This window comes from Drosophila teissieri, chromosome 2L (assembly GCF_016746235.2).
Source record: "Drosophila teissieri strain GT53w chromosome 2L, Prin_Dtei_1.1, whole genome shotgun sequence".
NCBI classification, from domain to species: Eukaryota; Metazoa; Arthropoda; class Insecta; order Diptera; family Drosophilidae; genus Drosophila; species Drosophila teissieri.
In genome coordinates, this window is record NC_053029.1 from 25,593,918 (window position 1) to 25,614,014 (window position 20,097).

The 20,097-nt window shown below is 37.9% G+C and overlaps 1 protein-coding gene and 1 long non-coding RNA gene across 2 annotated transcripts in view; both read left to right on the plus strand.

Annotated features, from left to right (window-relative positions):
* LOC122611608 (coiled-coil domain-containing protein 40) overlaps positions 1 to 20,097 on the plus strand; it is a 134,711-nt gene that overhangs the window by 95,891 nt on the left and 18,723 nt on the right. The gene's annotated exons all lie outside the window — the stretch shown is intronic.
* LOC122611609 lies at positions 7,304 to 9,681 on the plus strand. Its single transcript, XR_006325543.1, has 2 exons — positions 7,304 to 7,436; positions 7,508 to 9,681. It is a non-coding gene; the product is annotated as an uncharacterized LOC122611609 (long non-coding RNA).

Genomic DNA, 20,097 nt, shown 5'->3' on the forward strand with positions numbered 1-20,097 from the left:
ATATAAAAATTTCGTTAATGCCTCTGGGATTATTCTTTATGTGTTCGTTTTCGATAATCTTCAAGAGTTTTTTTTTATCTTACGTCTTCTAACAGTATTCCTGACTTTAGAATTCTTAAATTTTTATTACTTGAAAAATACTGCCTATAAATTTCTTGAAATTTTACAAATGAACTTAAAATTTCACAAAATATTACAACTCAGCCTTTTTCTGGCAGTTTCTCTTGCATGAACTTAAGCATATTTTCCTCGTTTCCGCTTGATTTAAAGATATGTCTTATTTTCTTGTTATGTAAAATTTTGAAGGTACTTAAATCGCTTTCCGCTTCTAAAATTTGTATTTGGATTTTAAAAACGTTAAGACAATTAGTTGTAATACTAATAAAATAAAGATCGTCTGAGCCCGCACTGTGAACAGTTTCCAAATCGTCAATTTCGTTAGCAAATATATGAATTAGATCTTTCGAGAAATCTTCATTTATAATTTTTGTCTTAGGCTTAACTACTGGTAATGTGTTAGTGTTCTCTAGCATAAATATATCTAAGTTATTATACCCGTTACTCGTAGAGTAAAAGGGTATACTAGATTCGTTGAAAAGTATGTAACAGGAAGAAGGAAGCGTTTCCGACCATATAAAGTATATATATTCTTGATCAGGATCAGTAGCCGAGTCGATTTGGCCATGTCCGTCTGTCCGTCCGTCTGTCCGTCCGTCTGTCCGTCTGTCCGTCTGTCCGTCTGTCCGTCCGTCTGTCCGTCCGTATGAACGTCGAGATCTCAGGAACTACAAAAGCTAGAAAGTTGAGATTAAGCATACAGACTCCAGGGGCATAGACGCAGCGCAAGTTTGTCGATTCATGTTGCCACGCCCACTCTAACGCCCACAAACCGCCCAAAACTGCCACGTCCACACTTTTGAAAAATGTTTCGATATTTTTTCATTTTTATATTAGTCTTGAAAATTTCTAACGATTTGCAAAAAAACTTTTTGCCACGCCCTCTCTAACGCCCACAAACCGACCAAAGCTGCCACGCCCACACTTATGAAAAATGTTTTGATATTTTTTCATTTTTGTATTAGTCTTGTAAATTTCTATCGATTTGCCAAAAAACTTTTTGCCACGCCCACTCTAACGCCCACAAAACCGCCAAAAACTGTATGTGCTGAAGACTCTGCTTCGCATCTTCGAATAGCTGAGTAACGGGTATCAGATAGTCGGGGAACTCGACTATAGCGTTCTCTCTTGTTTTTTTTTGGTTCTTTTCGGATCTGAGTGCCCTTTTCCTATAATTCCCGAAGCACGCGAAATTTAATAATTCTTTTTGCATACGACGCCAGCACTGCGAGTAATACACTTAGAAAAACCCACCCATCGTCCCGAATCTGAGCAAGGCCGGAAGCAACGCGTGCGGTATTACCTCGTATGTCCATCAGCTGGTCCGAATAATATTAACAGTGATATGCTACAGAATAATTAATGGCGCCCAAACGTGTCGGCCAACTGGCAAGCCGAGTAATATATGCTAACTGGCCATCTCCATTGAACAACTTTTGGAAATCAGCAGAAGCTTAGGCCAACTAATCCCTCACGCACACTCTTTTCTAAAATTTCTATCTTTTGTCTTGTGAAAAATAAAAAAATAAACAAACATGCTATTGCAAATGGACCAGGTGGACGAAAGTATCATTCAATAGATTTTTGGCCCTGGCTCTGCAAAGTATACATATTTAAACCTAGACTCTAAGAGTTTAGACTAGCGAATGATTTCAAGTAATCGCGCTTCGACCAAAGAGTCTAAGGTTAATTGTATTTTAGTCGAGATAAATGGGAAAGTCGAAGTAAAGGATTTCTGGATGCAGTGTAAGCCTTTTCCTTTCTTAAATTTGCCCGACTTCTATACCCTTCTACATATCTAATAATTTAGCTATTGAATACGATTAGTTTCAAAATAACCAACGGAGCTAGCTAAATTCTCTGTGTTGATTGTTTTTCTTATTATACTTTAGGTTCTGCGTATATTGAATTCTTTTGTGGTATATTACTACAAATTTTATCTATACAAAACTTAAAAGGAATCTTATCTGATTCAAGATATCTAATAATTTTGCTATTGAATACGATTAGTTTTAAAATAACCAACGAAGCTAGCTAAATTTTTTGTGTTGATTGTTTTCTGTGTATACTGAACTCTTTTGTGGTATATTACTACAAATGTGTTCTATACCAAACATAAAATTAATCCTATCTTACAGAACTGAATAAAACAAGTTTATACCCTTTCTGAAACAAGTAATAGCATGACCCCGGTATTTAATTGAATAATACTTATCACACCTTTTGAGTTAAATTAAATTATTATAGTTTTCTTAAAACCATGCCTTTAACACGCAGCCCAGAGACAGTACATGAGGAAGAAAGAGCTGCACATTGCTTCATATGTACTAACCCCATTGAGTATACAGCACAGCTGCTAACAACAAATTGTGATCATACGTTCCACCTGGCGTGTTTTAATACGACAAACCGCAAAGTGTGTCCCGTCTGTAGAGCTCCCATTGAATTGACAGAATCGGGAGACAATAGCCTGGCAGAAAAACCATCAGGTTCCCAAACCAACAGTTAGAAGCAAATAATGATGGATGGATGATGGATTCGCAAGTGGGTGATCCAAATATAGCTAAACTAGTTCAGGCTATAACAGACGCGTTGAGTTCCGCTGCACATAGGCAGGCAGAAGAAATAAGGGATATGTCAGACAGGCAAACACGACTTATTTCAAGGGCAATTGAGGCAGGCTTCCAAAGAATGTCTCTACCGAGTCGGACAAGCGAAATAAACAGGAGAGAGCAAGTTCCGACAGAAATTTCCCCTAATCAATCCGGAAATATAAACACCGAAGCCAGTTTCCATTCAGAAGCATTTGATCTCCGGCCAGATCGTATTAGCCAAATTATGACTAATTGGAAATTGAGATATACGGGTAAGGGTTTCCTGTCAGTTGACGATTTCATTTATCGAGCAGAAGCGTTGACTAGGCAAACACTGGACGGGAATTTTAACTTGCTGGCCCGATATTCGAGCAACTTGTTTGAAGGTGGGGCAGTAGAGTGGTTTTGGAGGTATCATAAGACAGTACCAATAATAATTTGGACCGACTTGTGCGTGGCTTTAAGGACACAGTTTAAAGATGCACGTACGGATAGAGATATCCAAGCCTCAATTGATCAGCGTAAACAGAAGCACAATGAGTCGTTTGATGAATATTATCAGGCAATCGCGGCAATGGCTGACCATTTATCGCAGCCAATGTCGGAATCCTATATGCTAGGGGTCTTAAGGTCAAACTTTTTGACGGAAATACAACATGAGCTGCTTCATATTCCCATCCACAGCGTGGCTGACCTGCGCCAAGCGGTGCGCAGACATGAGATTTTCAAGCAGCAATTGTCTAAGCCACATAATACCTTCAGTCGACCGCCGCCCAAAAGACAGGTGAACGAAATAGAACCGCAATTTAAGGATCAACTAGATAGTGAAGATCCAGAAGTTGAAGAAATTGCGGCCATAGATTTAAAATGTTGGAACTGTGACATGACAGGGCATAGATACCATGATTGTACGAGGGAACGCCGCGTTTTCTGCTATGGTTGCGGAAAACCTGATACCTACCGCCCAAATTGCAGTCATTGTCAGTCTTCAAAAAACTGGAAAGGCCGAGCACCAACAAACAGTGCTCGCAAAACATATCTGTCGTCCGAACCGAAAGTAGATCAATAAGTCACGAACCAGTTCTTCTTATCGCTGACATTCCTAAGCCAACAAATCGTACACATATCCCGGAAGTATCAATAGGTAACCAACATTATAGTATTAAAGAAAAGGTCCCAGCCATAAATGAAAAATCAAAACAATGCAAACCAGACCGTCGCCGTCATTATTTCGAGAAGCGTAAGCAAGAACGCGTTACGGTGCTTTCAGCCATGATTGGAAATACGCTAGACGTACGACCATATGCAGAAATATCTATTTTGGGCAGAACTGTTAGTGGGTTGCTAGACTCTGGAGCATCTATCAGTTGTATAGGCGGAACCTTTGCAGACGATCTCTTAAATGACCAAAGCCAAGGGCTCAAACCTTTTAAATGTTCAGTAAAAACTGCAGATGGAAAGTCCCAGCGGGTTATGGGCAAGCTGACCACAGAAATATTCTTTAGGAACAAGTCGGAGGAAATTATTTTGTATATCGTTCCATCGTTGTCTCAAAATCTTTACCTAGGAATTGATTTCTGGATCAGGTTTGATTTGCTACCTTTGTTCAACTCTAATCTTGCTGTTTCAGCAGTAGAAGATTCTATGCTGCGCCCGTTAACTGCGAAGCAGCAAAAACAACTAAAAGATTCCATTGCACTATTTCCGTCATTTTCTGAAACTGGATTGGGTCGCATTTCCGTTCTTAGTCATTGCATTGATGTGGAAAATTCAAAACCAATAAAGCAGAGGCATTATCCAGTGTCTCCCGCTATTGAAAAAATGATGTACGCAGAGCTTGACCGCATGTTGTCGTTAGGAGTGATCGAGGAATCCAACAGTGCATGGTCCTCTCCTGTAGTCCTTGTACGTAAGCCAGGAAAAGTCCGCCTTTGTTTGGATAGCAGGAAGGTAAATGCAGTAACGGTTAAGGATGCATACCCTATGCCGTTTATTGATGGTATACTAAGCCGTTTGCCAAAAGCTGAGTTCATTTCTAGCTTAGACTTAAAGGATGCGTTTTGGCAAATTCCGCTTGAATCAAAATCGAGGGATAAGACTGCGTTTACGGTCCCAGGCCGCCCTCTCTATCAATATACTGTCATGCCATTTGGGCATCCAGATTAACTGTCGGCCATTGTAGACTTTCCGGAACCTCGATCAGTTAAACAGCTTCGCAGATTTTTGGGCATGACTGGGTGGTACCATAAATTCATTAAAAACTATGCCACCGTTGCTTCACCCTTGACTGATGCCCTTAGACAAAAAAGGAAATTTGAATGGTCCGCAGAGGCGCAAAAGGCGTTTGAAGCTCTGAAACAACACATGTGCGAGGCACCTGTCTTGCATAGCCCAAATTTTGATGAACCCTTCTTTATACATTGTGACGCCAGTCACACTGGAATTGGTGGGGTATTGGTTCAGTTAAGTACTGAAGGTGACGAAGTACCGATCGCTTTTATGTCGCGAAAATTAAATCAATGCCAAAGGAATTACTCCGTTACGGAAAAAGAATGTCTGGCAGCAATTATGTCTATACAGAAATTTCGAGCGTATGTGGAAGGCCATAAATTCACCGTAGTCACCGACCATGCGTCATTGAAATGGCTCATGTCTCAAACGGACTTGAGCAGCAGATTGGCGAGGTGGGCACTCAAGCTTCAGGGGTTTAGTTTTGAGATCAAACACAGAAAAGGTACTCAAAACGTCGTTCTAGATGTCCTCTCTCGGGCGTTCACACAAGACCTTTCCGCGTTGGAGTTAGATCGATTTATTGACCTGCAATCTGACCACTTTAGAAGCAAGGATTATGAGGAACTAAACTTAAAAGTTCAACAGAATCAGTTTTTGCTTCCAGACGTAAAAGTTATGGACAGTCTTTTGTATCGCAGGACGGAACAAGCAGCTGGCGAAAGAATAGCAGATGATATGGTTTGGAATCTGTGGATACCAAAAGAATTGGTTCCCATGGTACTACAAATATCGCACGATCATCCCTTAGCTTCTCACTGTGGTATCAATAAGACCCTTGAACGAGTACGTAGGTACTTCTTCTGGCCCAATCTGGTTGCGGACGTTAATGCTCACGTGAATGGTTGTGAGATATGCAAATGCTCAAAACATCCCAATTATAGTCTTAAACCAAACCTTAGCAAAACAGGCGAAACGCAAAGATTTTTCCAGAAACTGTATGTCGACTTCCTTGGTCCATACCCGCGATCTCGGTCTGGTCATATAGGAGTTTTTGTAGTGCTGGATCACTTTACTAAATTTCCTTTTTTAATGCCTATCAAAAAGTTTACGGCAGAGGCAATTTTAAAGTACGTTGAAGAAGAGTTACTACACTGTTTTGGCATTCCTGAAGTAATAGTATCTGATAACGGCGTTCAGTTTAAATCACATGCTTTTAACCGTCTTTTAGATAAATATAACATACGCACTCTTATACGGCCATTTACGCCCCTCAAGGTAATCCGTCGGAAAGAGTAAATAGGTCTGTGATCGCTGCCATTAAGTCGTATATACATCCCAATCAGACAAACTGGGATGAACACTTAAGCAAGATTTGCTGTTCGCTACGGTCTAGTTTCCATACGGCCGTAAACACTTCATCCTATAGGTTGACCTTCGGACAGCGCATGGTTACCAATGGATCAACGTATAGGCTTCTACGTAATCTCGGGGTGCTTGAAGACCGTTCAGTTCGCTTCCAGAGAGATGATAGTTTTGATTTGGAACGAAGCAAGGCGGTAGCGACCATGAGGAAGCAGCATCAAAGAAATGAAAACTCTTATAATTTAAGAAGCCGTGAAGTTTCATTCGTCCCCGGTCAAGAGGTCTACAGGCGGAATTTCTGTCAAAGTAATTTTGCAAAGGGGTTCAATGCTAAACTTGCCCCTGCGTTTCTAAAAGCGCGTATTAAAAGAAAACTCGGCAACAGTTATTACGACGTGGAGGATACACAAGGACGTTATGTAGGAAAGTTTCATGTGAAAGATCTCAAGCAATAACATCATGAAATTATAGCTCCCAGCGTGGATCCCGCTTTGTAGGCTTTTCTTTCTCTCCTAAGCGCGATCTTGTTGGGGGGTTTTGTAGAAGCGCTGGTCGATGAAAAGATACACAAAGATAAAAAGATACAAAGAGGGAAAAGAAATGTAGGCCTAAAAGTAGGCAATGGTTTTGGAGGGTGTCCCAACTGTTAGCAAAAGCAAGCGCAAAGGTAATCAAGGTCCGTCCACAGATTTTAAAAAAAGTCGCATATTAATGTACAAATACTTTGCACGGGTGCGGTCATAGCTAGGACTATCCTCTAAAAGGAGCGTAGGGTGTGAATGGTCAAAGGAATTCGGGATGTGGAAATCCCTAAAATTTAATACCGATTAGCTAGTTTATAGCTTAAAGTGGGTAGGGTTCCGCCTTCATCTCAGGGATGATATTCCTTGTTCCAGTGCCACATTGACACTGGAGACTAAAATGGCCTTTGGAATTCGGGCCTATAAAGCTGCCCTTAACCCCAAATTCGTCCTATTTGCCGCTTAACCTGCCAACCAAACACATCGAAGTCTCTCGGAAAATATTTCTTTTTTTTGTCGATCTTCAGAATAGTATGCATTAACATAATATTATAATTAACCTATACGCGCTGAGATACGATTTTAAAATTCAAGGAAAAGTGAAAAGAAGGTAAATAAAAAAAAAAGGGCTCTCAACTAAAGGTCAGAACGTTGGGATTTAAGGGGTAATTGTTTTTGCAGGCCACAATTCAACTTAGATCATCGCAAATTTCCCCACCCCGCAGTACCAAAAAGCTTGCTGCTGACAACGAAAAGAGAGGGAGAGGGGAAGGCAAACCTGGCTCTTCAGCAGGTGCTGAGTATTCGCCGAAAATTCGTATTGAGAGCATCGCGGCTTGGAGCAGCCACTCCAGAGTTCGGTAGCTTACGAAAAAGAGCTCTCTACGCCCGGAAAATCCAGAGAAAAACCCATAAGGAACGAAGAATCGGGAAATGTGGAAAAATACCTTTTTTTTGTGTGCCATATAAAGTGAAAATTAACATAACCCCACACCGTGAATAACCCGCATGCAGGCGGTTGCATAACCTATATATATATATATATATATATATATTCGTATATATATATATGCATATATATGCGTATAAGTTAAAATTTTGAAAATATTGAAGAGTGAAGTTTGTTTTGCCAAGGAATGGCCGTATCGAGAATAGGATAGTTATAGTTTTTTTTATTTTATTTAATTTTTTTTTGTTGTATTATATATAATAATTTTTGTAGTGGGAAATTATTGAAGTTTGGTGAGGAGAATATGTTCATGTGAGAGAATGGTGTTCTGTGTAAATATGTGAAGAAAATCGAAACAAAAAGAAAAAAAAAACAAGAAAATATATGATATGAAAAAAATCGAAAAAAATATAAATTGTGCGTTAATAATAAAATAGTTGAAATATAAGTAAAATATAAGTAAAGTAATGAAGTGAATCGGTCCAGTGAAACATATATAAAAGCGATGATGATTGAGTGCTAACAAAAGAAAATGAAAAATAATTACAATAAAATTTCGAGAAAAATGAGGGGAAAATGATGACGTTGCCAGGTGAAATCGAGTGATCAATAATAAAAAGAAAATGTAAAAGCATGTAGAAATCGACGCAAAGTCAAATCGATGTCTCTCAGTAAAGAAAATATCATGTCGATTCTCAATCAACTAATTATTTTTCAATGCTTGTAATTTAACACCGTCTGAGCTGCCATATATTCGCCATCGAATTCTTTTTTTTATTAAAACATGCAAGGAAAACCTTACTTTTGCCTTCCCCATCTTTATTATTCGCATTTATTTTATTTTTAATACTTATTGTATACTATTTTATATTTTTTATTATACCTATTCTAAATATATACATATCTATACCTATACATATACATACATATACATATTATCTACCCACAGCACCATTCTCATATCTCTCACATAAAGAAAAAAATAATATATAAGCTCATTTTAGAAGTTATGATTTAGGTAAATTTTAAATGGAGAAATTAAATGAAAAATTAGTCTTATGAATAAAATGTTTTGAAGTTGAAATGATTTGTTAATTTTTCTGCCGTAGGGGTCATGCTGAACCTAAAAATGATAGGGTGTTAAAACGTGAACTTGAAAATAGGGACCATATAAAATTAATTATTTTTTTTTTGTACGGAATAAAATGGTCAAGGTTGGGTGGGCTAATACTAGTTGCTATAAAAACAGCCATAGCAACAATTTTTCAAGTCGCCTTGTTTCATAAATTCTTTTCTGTCTATCGCCCCAATGTTTCCTTTTGTTTTTTGTTGTTTCTTTTCGGATCTGAGTGCCCTTTTCCTATAATTCCCGAAGCACGCGAAATTTAATAATTCTATTTGCATACGACGCCAGCACTGCGAGTAATACACTTAGAAAAACCCACCCATCGTCCCGAATCTGAGCAAGGCCGGAAGCAACGCGTGCGGTATTACCTCGTATGTCCATCAGCTGGTCCAAATAATAATAACAGTGATATGCTACAGATTGTGCTCTTTATTGTATTAAAAGCTAATATAGAAGTTCCTTATAGCGGCCGCTGCCAGATGCATTGCTTGCCGGCTATGCAGTAGCTACCTGCCAGACGCTGTGTCAGCAGTTTGACCGGGGCTGGTCAACGGACAATCGGTCGTTGCGGGTTAACTTAGTTAACTTGCATATCCATACGGCAAAAAAAAAAAATAATATAAAAAAAAACAAGAGAATGCTATAGTCGAGTTCCCCGACTACCAGATTACTCAGGTAGTGGAAGTGTCACCGATAAATTTCAACATGTTCTGGAAAAGCCGTATAAATTGGGAAAAAAAATTCAAATAAATTTTCATCAAATGAAAAATAAGTTAAAAATTTGGCGTATTAGTTTTTTGTGGGCTTTTGAAAAATGTTTTGATATTTTTCCATTTTTAGTTAGTCTTGTAACAAAATTACAGACACGCCCAGAATGAAATATATGTACAATAAACTACTGACCGAATGAAATGGTAATGATGAATAGTTCATCTGCAAAATAGACAGAAACGGGTACTATTCGACCTAATAGGTTCATCCTTTAAATTTCTTTTAGGATAAAAATTAATTTTAAATAAAAACAAGAGTGAACGCTACAGTCGAGTTCCCCGTCTATCTGATACCCGTTACACAGCTATTGGAAGTGCGAAGGAGAGACTTCAACACTGACAGTTTTTGGCGGTTTGTAGGCGTTAGAGTGGACGTGGCAAAATTTTTTTGGCAACCTGATCCTTATAGATTTTTCTTTTATGGTCTTTATTATTAATCAAGTAGTTACCGTATTGCGTGTAATTACTTATTTCTTTGTATTTTGGATTTGATTTTCCTACTTGATTATTCTTAACAAATATATTTGCGAAGTTTGACTCGTTTATGTTATCTTGTTTAGCAATTAAAGTTTGTTTATTTCTTACTAGCTTTTCCGATATTTTGGAGATGTCTTCGTGACAAAGTATATTATTAAATAAATCTATCGGTCTAATATTTATGGTTGAATGAATTGTATTATTATAGAAAACAATTGCATTATAAACATTATCTTGAATAGTGTCAATATTGTTTGGATCAGCATTATACAATCGCATATGTTCATTGAGGGTTAAATGTAATATTTCCACGTCCAAGTTTCCAGTTTTCTTATAAGGAGTTGTAAAGTGCACATCTATGTTATTTTCGAGGAGAAATTGCTTTATTACGACAATGTCGAATTCGTTATCAGTTACGATCTTTTTCGGCTTTCCTAGGTATTGAATTCTTAATTTTATTATCTGCCTTTAATATGTTGAGCGGTGGCATATTTAGACATTTTGTCAATTGATGTAACGTACATAATATTTCTTTTAGGATACCAGATGTCTATGTGAATTATATCGTTTATTTTATCTGGCGTTTCTGTAATATTTAAATTATATTTTATAGGTTTCCTATCATATTTGGCTAAATTACAAATTTTACAATTGTTAATATAATTTTGAATAAACTTTTTACATTTTTGGATAATAGTATTTTTTCCTTATAGATATAAAAATTTCGTTAATGCCTCTGGGATTATTCTTTATGTGTTCGTTTTCGATAATCTTCAAGAGTTTTTTTTTATCTTACGTCTTCTAACAGTATTCCTGACTTTAGAATTCTTAAATTTTTATTACTTGAAAAATACTGCCTATAAATTTCTTGAAATTTTACAAATGAACTTAAAATTTCACAAAATATTACAACTCAGCCTTTTTCTGGCAGTTTCTCTTGCATGAACTTAAGCATATTTTCCTCGTTTCCGCTTGATTTAAAGATATGTCTTATTTTCTTGTTATGTAAAATTTTGAAGGTACTTAAATCGCTTTCCGCTTCTAAAATTTGTATTTGGATTTTAAAAACGTTAAGACAATTAGTTGTAATACTAATAAAATAAAGATCGTCTGAGCCCGCACTGTGAACAGTTTCCAAATCGTCAATTTCGTTAGCAAATATATGAATTAGATCTTTCGAGAAATCTTCATTTATAATTTTTGTCTTAGGCTTAACTACTGGTAATGTGTTAGTGTTCTCTAGCATAAATATATCTAAGTTATTATACCCGTTACTCGTAGAGTAAAAGGGTATACTAGATTCGTTGAAAAGTATGTAACAGGAAGAAGGAAGCGTTTCCGACCATATAAAGTATATATATTCTTGATCAGGATCAGTAGCCGAGTCGATTTGGCCATGTCCGTCCGTCCGTCCGTCTGTCCGTCCGTCTGTCCGTCCGTCTGTCCGTCTGTCCGTCTGTCCGTCTGTCCGTCTGTCCGTCTGTCCGTCCGTATGAACGTCGAGATCTCAGGAACTACAAAAGCTAGAAAGTTGAGATTAAGCATACAGACTCCAGGGGCATAGACGCAGCGCAAGTTTGTCGATTCATGTTGCCACGCCCACTCTAACGCCCACAAACCGCCCAAAACTGCCACGTCCACACTTTTGAAAAATGTTTCGATATTTTTTCATTTTTGTATTAGTCTTTCTAACGATTTGCAAAAAAACTTTTTGCCACGCCCACAAACCGCCCAAAGCTTCCACTCCCACACTTATGAAAAATGTTTTGATATTTTTTCATTTTTGTATTAGTCTTGTAAATTTCTATCGATTTGCCAAAAAACTTTTTGCCACGCCCACTCTAACGCCCACAAAACCGCCAAAAACTGTATGTGCTGAAGACTCTGCTTCGCATCTTTGAATAGCTGAGTAACGGGTATCTTCTGTTGATGCTTTGACAATACTGCTAAGTCCGTCTTCTAAAGCTTTTCCTTTTATAAATGTTATGTCAAAATCAAACTCGTTTAATTGCACTTTCCAACGTTGTAGCTTTAGGTTGTGTTCCTTCAGATTATTAAGCCAAACTAGGGGTCTATGGTCGGTATTAATAATAAACTTTCTTCCATAAATATAATATTTTAAAATTTTGTTGACCAATATATTGCAAGAAGCTCTTTTTCTATTGTACTGTAATTGAGTTCATGATTTTTAAGTGAACGACTAGCATAAGAAATTACTTTATTATCTTGCATGAGCACGGCGCCTAATGCATAGTTACTTGCGTCTGTAACTATCGTGAATTGTTTGTTAAAATCTGGGTAAACGACTACCGGATCGCTTGTTATTAGGATTTTCAGTTTTTGAAAAGCTTCTATGTATACTTGATCATGTGTGTTATTTTTAAGTATTTTATTAAGGGCTGGGCAATTTCAGAGTAGTCTTTTAGGTAGCGCCTCAAATAACCTGTGATGCCTAATTTGTTTTTGGTTTGTGGGTAAATTTATCTTACAAATTGCGTAAATTTTCTTCTGACTTGGATTTATACCTTCTGAATTAATGGTGTGTCCGAGAAATTCAATCTCATCTCTACCAAACTCGCATTTGTCTGATTGGAGTTTTAAATTTAACTGACAGCTGAAGATACAGCTTAGAAGATTGACGTGTTCTTCTTTATTCTTAGAAAATATAAGGATGTCATCCATGTAAGCAATGCAAAATTGTTCGGTATAGGGGCTAAGTATGTTATTCATTAGCCTTTGAAATGTTGAAGGAGCGTTCCGTAGTCCAAAAGGACTATTGTATGGGCTTTTAGAGTGCCTTATAATACATTGATTTAACATGTCTGCTATTTGCCTGTAAACTTCGTCTTTGTGAATTTCTGGGTATTTGTATGTCTTCGAATAAATTGGAAGATCATTCTTTGTAATAATCCTGTGTTTGATTTCACTTGTGAAACTTAGTTGTTGGCCTTCTTTGTAAAAAATATGTTCGAATTTTTTATAAGCTTGTTTATTACGGAATTAAGTTGTTTATGCCAATATCCAAAAGGTTTTCCTGAACCAAAAGATCTAGATAAACATTATTTAGTTGAATCTTTTTGTTTGAGTAATCAATAACTGCACTCATGTCATTAAGTATGTTACAGCCAATTAGCCCATCGAAATAAGTGTGAAAATTATACTCTAAATATTCACAAATATAACCTTCACCTTCAAATTCTTGGAAACATGGAAACCTGCATAATTTTGTTATTTTAATTTTGTTTCCCATTGCTTTCACTTTTATGTCAATGTCTATTTTCCACTTCGGGTGACAAAAATTCTCATTTATTACACTGAATTCTGCTCCAGTGTCAATAATAAATAATAATGGCCTCTTTTTACCTTGAACTTCTATATATGGTATTCGCCTTGATCCTCTATCTGAAAACTTACACTTGATTGATTAATATCCATTGACTCGAAACTACGCCTGCTTTGCTCAGAACTTTGCTCATTTCGCCTATTTGTTGAAACTCGAGCAGAATTGGAAGTTGAGCTATTATTCCATTGATTATGATATCCCTGCCTTCTATTATTTATCCTAGACGTACCTTCAGTTCTTTGATTTTCTTGTTATACGGCATTGTTTTGTTGATCCCTATTTGCTTCATCAAAACAACTTTGGGTATTGATAGTAAGCTTTTTTTTTTGTTAAAATCTAATATTAGGAGCTTTGTCGAGAAAGAAAAAAAATGTATCTGCTTAAGTTCTTCTCCAGATTGGGTTTCGTTTCTCCGTACATGCAGGTGTTCCAAAGCTTTCCAGTAATGTTTTATGTTCCTCTTTACACTCGGCCACGTGCATTGGTTAGCGTATTGAAGAGTTCCGGACTTAAATTACATAAGAACAGCTTCCGATTTAATTTCTTGACGTATGGCTGGTTTCCTTATTTTCTTCTGTGTTGATCCTCGTCGCCAGTTATGTGGAAGGTCGAAACGGGGCCTCCCGAGCAGAGACTTCTTTGTCCAGCTAGATGTAAGCGTTGATCGCCGAGACCTTTGTGTCTCAAGTGAGTCGATCGATGCTTTGGAAACGTTGAATTCCTCAGTAAAACACATCCATCGGCTTCTTTGTCGAGTGAAAAGGGTTTAATGAAAACGATGGGATCGTCTTAACTAAAGAGATTTATTTATATCTTATCTTATTCTAATAAGTGAGGGTATGTGTGGGTATACATGACTATATAAGAATATGTATACAATCAATATGCCTATCGGGCGATCATGCTCCCGAAATAATGTAAATAACAGGGCAGCTCAAGTAAGATTTTTGTCACAAGAATTTAGTCTTAAGCTGTTCTAGCGATCCTTCTAATGTGTTCTTAAACACCATACCACAGTATATTTTAAAAATTTATAACTTTTAAAAATTCAGCTTGAAGCGTTATGAGATGAGTCGAAACTGTGGTAAAATTGTTTTACTGGTAGCGCTGATAATTGGTCGTAACATTAAAAGATTGTCAGTATTGTTCACCCTGATTAAAAATAACAATCAATTTATGACCAATTTTAAGCAGAATTACCAGAAATTATATTTTTTATACCCGTTACTAGTAGAGTAAAAGGGTATACTAGATTCGTTGAAAAGTATGTAACAGGCAGAAGGAAGCGTTTCCGACCATATAAAGTATATATATTCTTGATCAGGATCAATAGCCGAGTCGATCTGACCATGTCCGTCTGTCCGTCCGTCTGTCTGTCCGTCTGTCCGTCTGTCTGTCCGTCCGTATGAACGTCGAGATCTCAGGAACTATAAAAGCTAGAAAGTTGAGAATAAGCAAACAGACTCCAGAGACATAGACGCAGCGCAAGTTTATCGATTCATGTTGCCACGCCCACTCTAACGCCCACAAACCGCCCAAAACTGTCACGCCCACACTTTTGAAAAATGTGTTGATATTTTTTCATTTTCTTATTAGTATTATAAATTTCTATCTATCTGCAAAAAAACTTTTTGCCACCCCCACCCTAACGCCCACAAACCGCCCAAAACTGCCACGCCCATACTTCTGAAAAATGTTGTGAAGTTTTTTCACATTTTTGTTCGTCTTGTAAATTTAACTCTATATACCAAAAATCTTGTCGCCACGCCCGCTCTAACGCCCACAAACCGCCAAAAACGGTCAGTGTTGAAATATTCCTTCGCACTTTTACCAACTAAGTAACGGGTATCAGATAGTCGGGGAACCCGACTATAGCGTTCTATCTTGTTTTAGAACTAAAATAGTAAAAATTAAGCAGCTGGGAGTCGGAATTTGAGATAAAAGATGTCGGGTATCGCAGCCGTCAGCAGTTCCTAAATTTATATTTAATGTTTATTGCCAATATTGGAGACACAATTTGTCTGTAGGGCTCCTCAGCTGTGCGATTATCTCTCCTTATCTAAGCTCGTCTCTCTCGCGCTTTCTCTATGTTGTACTCCCGCGCTTGCATCTTTGGCTTAGTGTTATGCTTTTGCTATTCAATTATGTTACTCATCACTTGCTATTGTGCATATGTCCATCGATGCAGAATCTCGTTCGAACAAACAAATAAAACCATTATCATTTTAAATCGCTAAACACAAATTCGTCTTTTCATTTCTAAAAAATAATAAATAAAAATAATAAAAATAATAAATAAACCAGACTTGATTTGTGCATAAACAATGCACAGTGCAAATCATACAAAGCTCTTTAAAGCTGTAGTTTTTATTATATCGTATGCGTATATCGTTGTGGAACAACAATATTTGCCTCCAATATTCAGAATAGATTAAAGGCAAAGATGATAAGGTGTCCTTCTTGAAGTTTGACACTTGAGGCGATTTTACAAAAACAGTAGGCCTCGCCTGATATCCGGCGTCTGATCAGCTGTTGTTCTTATTTTCAACCCTTTAATCAATAGCAAGACCTTGCCGACGTTCTGTTTTACCCACACTCGATTTTATGATTCTGTTGTTTTGGTTGGCCCAGTAATCACAAAGTCCATGGTTTTTCTTCAGCTGCTGTGCAAGGAAAATTTGTCCTGAGACTAAAGCCTTCCTTTGGCGCAAGATTCAGAATTGCAAGATATTTGCAGTATTAATGCACAAATTTGGCGATTCCCACGGTTAACCCATTCTCCAAGCTCTGAATTAGAGATTCATGGTTTATGCAAAGCCAGAATTTAAGCTTATGGAGCCTGTATATAAGTCGTTTTTAGGTGACAATCGCACAGCAGCCACTTACTTTGGTCAAAGTCTCCAATATTTAACGTGTTTGTAGCAAACCGAGTGGCTGCAATTTAATGGAATGGCACTACTACTGCGGCTGATATTCTTTCTCGAGGGGCTCTTCCCTTCGAGCCCTTTTTGAGTATCCCCATAACTGATTGGCCACAAACAATATTAGCGGATAAGCCAATACTGGAATTTCGTCGAAGAGTCTTTGCTTGTAAAATCTCCGTACACTGATATTGTTGCTTGTTCCAAATATTCGAATTCATTTGCTGCTTTGCAGCGTACGTTTCAATACATCCATAAGTTTTGCATGCGCATTCGACATCCCGTTCTTACTAATACTGACGTTCAATGTGGGACTTCTCTGTTGCTGCGTCTGCTATTTTCTACTAGATTACTATACATGCTGATGGGATTTTACATACATATACAGTTATTCGTGCACCAACAATTTGTAGATTAAATAATAAATTAATTCTCATAAAAAAAATGACACAAAGTAAAGATGCCTATCTAGACATACAGTTGCGGTCAAAATAATAGTAGTCCCGGTGAAGCAACACGTTATTTCTCATTATTTCCTCTATGCCTTCACATATTTTGTTCGCCTTTAATTGCAAGGATGCACTTGTTTGACCCAGTCAAAATAATAGTAGTGCCAGCTAAATTGACAAGAATAATTAAATTTAATCGCTTTTTAGCCAGGTTTGTGGTATTTTACAATACTCTTGCGTGTTTTTTAACAGTTTCTACTACTTTTAGACTCTGCTTTGAAATTAAGTACAGAATATATGGGGCGTGGCAAACGCTGTAATGCCGAGAGGCGGGAACTCATTAAAAAACTGATTTATGTCAGGGTGCAAAATATTATCGGATGCTTTCTACTATGATTAGAAACGCAATCAAATATGAGCCAACAAATGAAACTAGTGGTCGGTTCAAGTTATTGACCAAAAGGTCAGTAGATCGCTTAGCAAGACAGGCAAGAATCGATCCTTTCGGGTCCGCTGCAGCCCTAAAAAAAATTGTAATCTTAATTATACCCGTTACTCGTAGAGTAACACACCGTACTCGAAGTGAAACGTAATCTTTGACAACTATACCGGAGCTAAGGGCGAATGGGGTTGAAGCGGCGAACTGCTTACTCTGTGTTTTTTTATATTTTAAAACGAAAAGGATTTTATGTTTTTGTATGTGAACGGTGGCAAAGGATTTTAACGTACACCCGCAACGTCCAATCTCGACGACCATTCTTTACCACCTCTAGGTGGCTACACATCCATAAAAGTTAATTAGACAGAAAATTGTACACAATTTTTTGAGCATGGATTTTTCAATTCGTTTCCTAGCATCATTGACTGAAAGCCTGAAAGGCAAAAAGCGTGTGTTTTCCATCCCGTGTGCAATGAAAGGCTCGGCTACTGGGCACGGAAACGTGTACTCCATCTCCACCGGGGAGCCAAAGGACGGGGTATTCCAACGTTGTTTTATTCAGGGGTGAATGAATACGGATTTGGTGGAACTCCTTGTGCGAGTATAAGGGAGGATAGGGTGTGCGTATAAAAAATAATAGCCGTTGTCTTATAATGCATTTATTTTGTAAAGTTATTTTGTTTTATAAAATTTTAGTGAAGAATTTGCTTTCTCTGACAGACGGACATGGCCAGTTCGACTCGTCTACTGATCCTGATCAAGAATATATATATGTACTTTATATGGTCGGAAACGCTTCCTTCTCCCTGTTACATACTTTTCAACGAATCTAGTATACCCTTTTACTCTACGAGTAACGGGTATAAAAAACAAGAGAGAATGCTATAATCGAGTTTGTGCTGGCTCCAGGCTCTCTCGAAAAGCCAGAGAGCGGAGAGCTCTAGAGCCAGCACAAAAAAATCGTGTGCAAAAAAATCGTATGGCGTTACGCATGTTGTTATTCTAATGTCTTTGTGAACACGTTTTGAAAGGTGTTTTTTTGGATTGTTTGAAAACCTCTTTGGGCACTACTATTATTTTGACTGCAGCTATACATGTTTATAATTAAATAATCGCAATACTCATATGTAAAAAAATTTATAATTTTATTTTACTGAATGATTACAATATTATTTCATGAGAAGAACACCGACCGATTATAATTAGGCCTCAAGCTGAACTCTGATAATTACTCTGATTTGATTGACGTTCAAGCCTCGGTGTCGAGATTTTCTAATATGGACTTTAGACTTTAGGGATCTGATCAAATGAAGAGAGAGAGCTTTTGAGTTGCTGACTTTAATTGTCTTTGCATTTCTCTTGGATTCAAGTGCATTCGCTCTTGGATACAAATGCTCTTAGATTCTTATAGTTTTGTTTATTGCAATCTAATACTTCTGTTTTTTGGGATTGCGAGTCCGAACTTTGAACGTGGAAACGTGACGATGGAGCAGGGGCTTAAGCGAGGAGTGTTTAAATTAGGCAACGGATGTTTAGTCTACCAGTGGGTGACTTATCAGGAGCTTGGGTTTTTCCACTCAACCTTGTCCTGAGGATCATATGACAGTCTTATTCTTATCTGGTATCTGTTGGGTACATCCAGAGTAGTGTAGAGTGTGTTTGGGTGTACATGTTGTATGTGTATTGTGTAGGCATGGTGTGCTTAAGTCTTAGGGACTTATGGATATGTCACTATATATATATATATATTCTGATTTTCATATATCCTAAGCGGACTCCGCCTTTCACGATATAAATTAATGAGACTGCGGGATGATAGATACAATCCTTTCCAATAAATGGTGATGGTCACGACGCCGCTGCTTGTAGGTTTACTAAGCTCAATATTGTCGGAACACAACAGCGCGATGAAATTAAGGACCGTGTCGGAGGCCTTGGACCTTGCCGTCCATCTTGATACTTCTTGTATATTGCTTTGAATTGCAGGTCTTCCTTCACATCCTGTCTGTGGATCTTACTTTACCAGGTTCCTTTTGCCTGCCTCTTATCATTCCAGTTCAGGACTCTGGAATCCTGGAATTTTGTACAGGACTGGAGCGAATATAGCCTCTCTGAACTTCTTGTCTACGAAATCGCAGCTTTTCACTTTGGACCGAAATCTCTATCTTTTGAACCGGTCTCTTTTCGGAGGATGACTTTTTTAGGATGTCGAGAAGGTCGCCTTCCTAAGGGTCTCCTCTTGAGAATGTATGCTTTATCGGGCTGAGGTCTTTTTATACCGGCTTAGGGCTTTCTCTGGACTACTTCGGCCATCGGTCCCATGGGCCAAGTGTTCCCAACTAGGAGTTATATTTTCAAATTTCCCCTATTATTGGAGTCAATACCCTGTTGATGAACTCTGCCCGTTACTGGAGTACAATTTCCATGTGACCGATTGCAGCCGCTGGACTAGTCATCGGACAGTCGATTATTGTCGAACTGCATTCTCGAAGGAAAATAAAAACAAACTTGCCTGGGTACACTCATAAACTCCTTGAATCCTACCTCTACAATAGAGCCTTCGCAGTAAGATGTAGCACAACAATTTCCGATAGCTACACTATCGAAGCTGGGGTCCCACAAGGTAGCGCACTTGGGCCAACTCTATTCGTCCTTTACACAGCAGATATTCCCACGAGTGACCGACTAACAACATCCACCTTCGCCGACGACACTGCGATCCTTAGCCGCTCCAGATGCCCAGTCCGTGCAACAACCCAACTCGCCAACCACCTCGTGGTAGTCGAGAAGTGGCTAT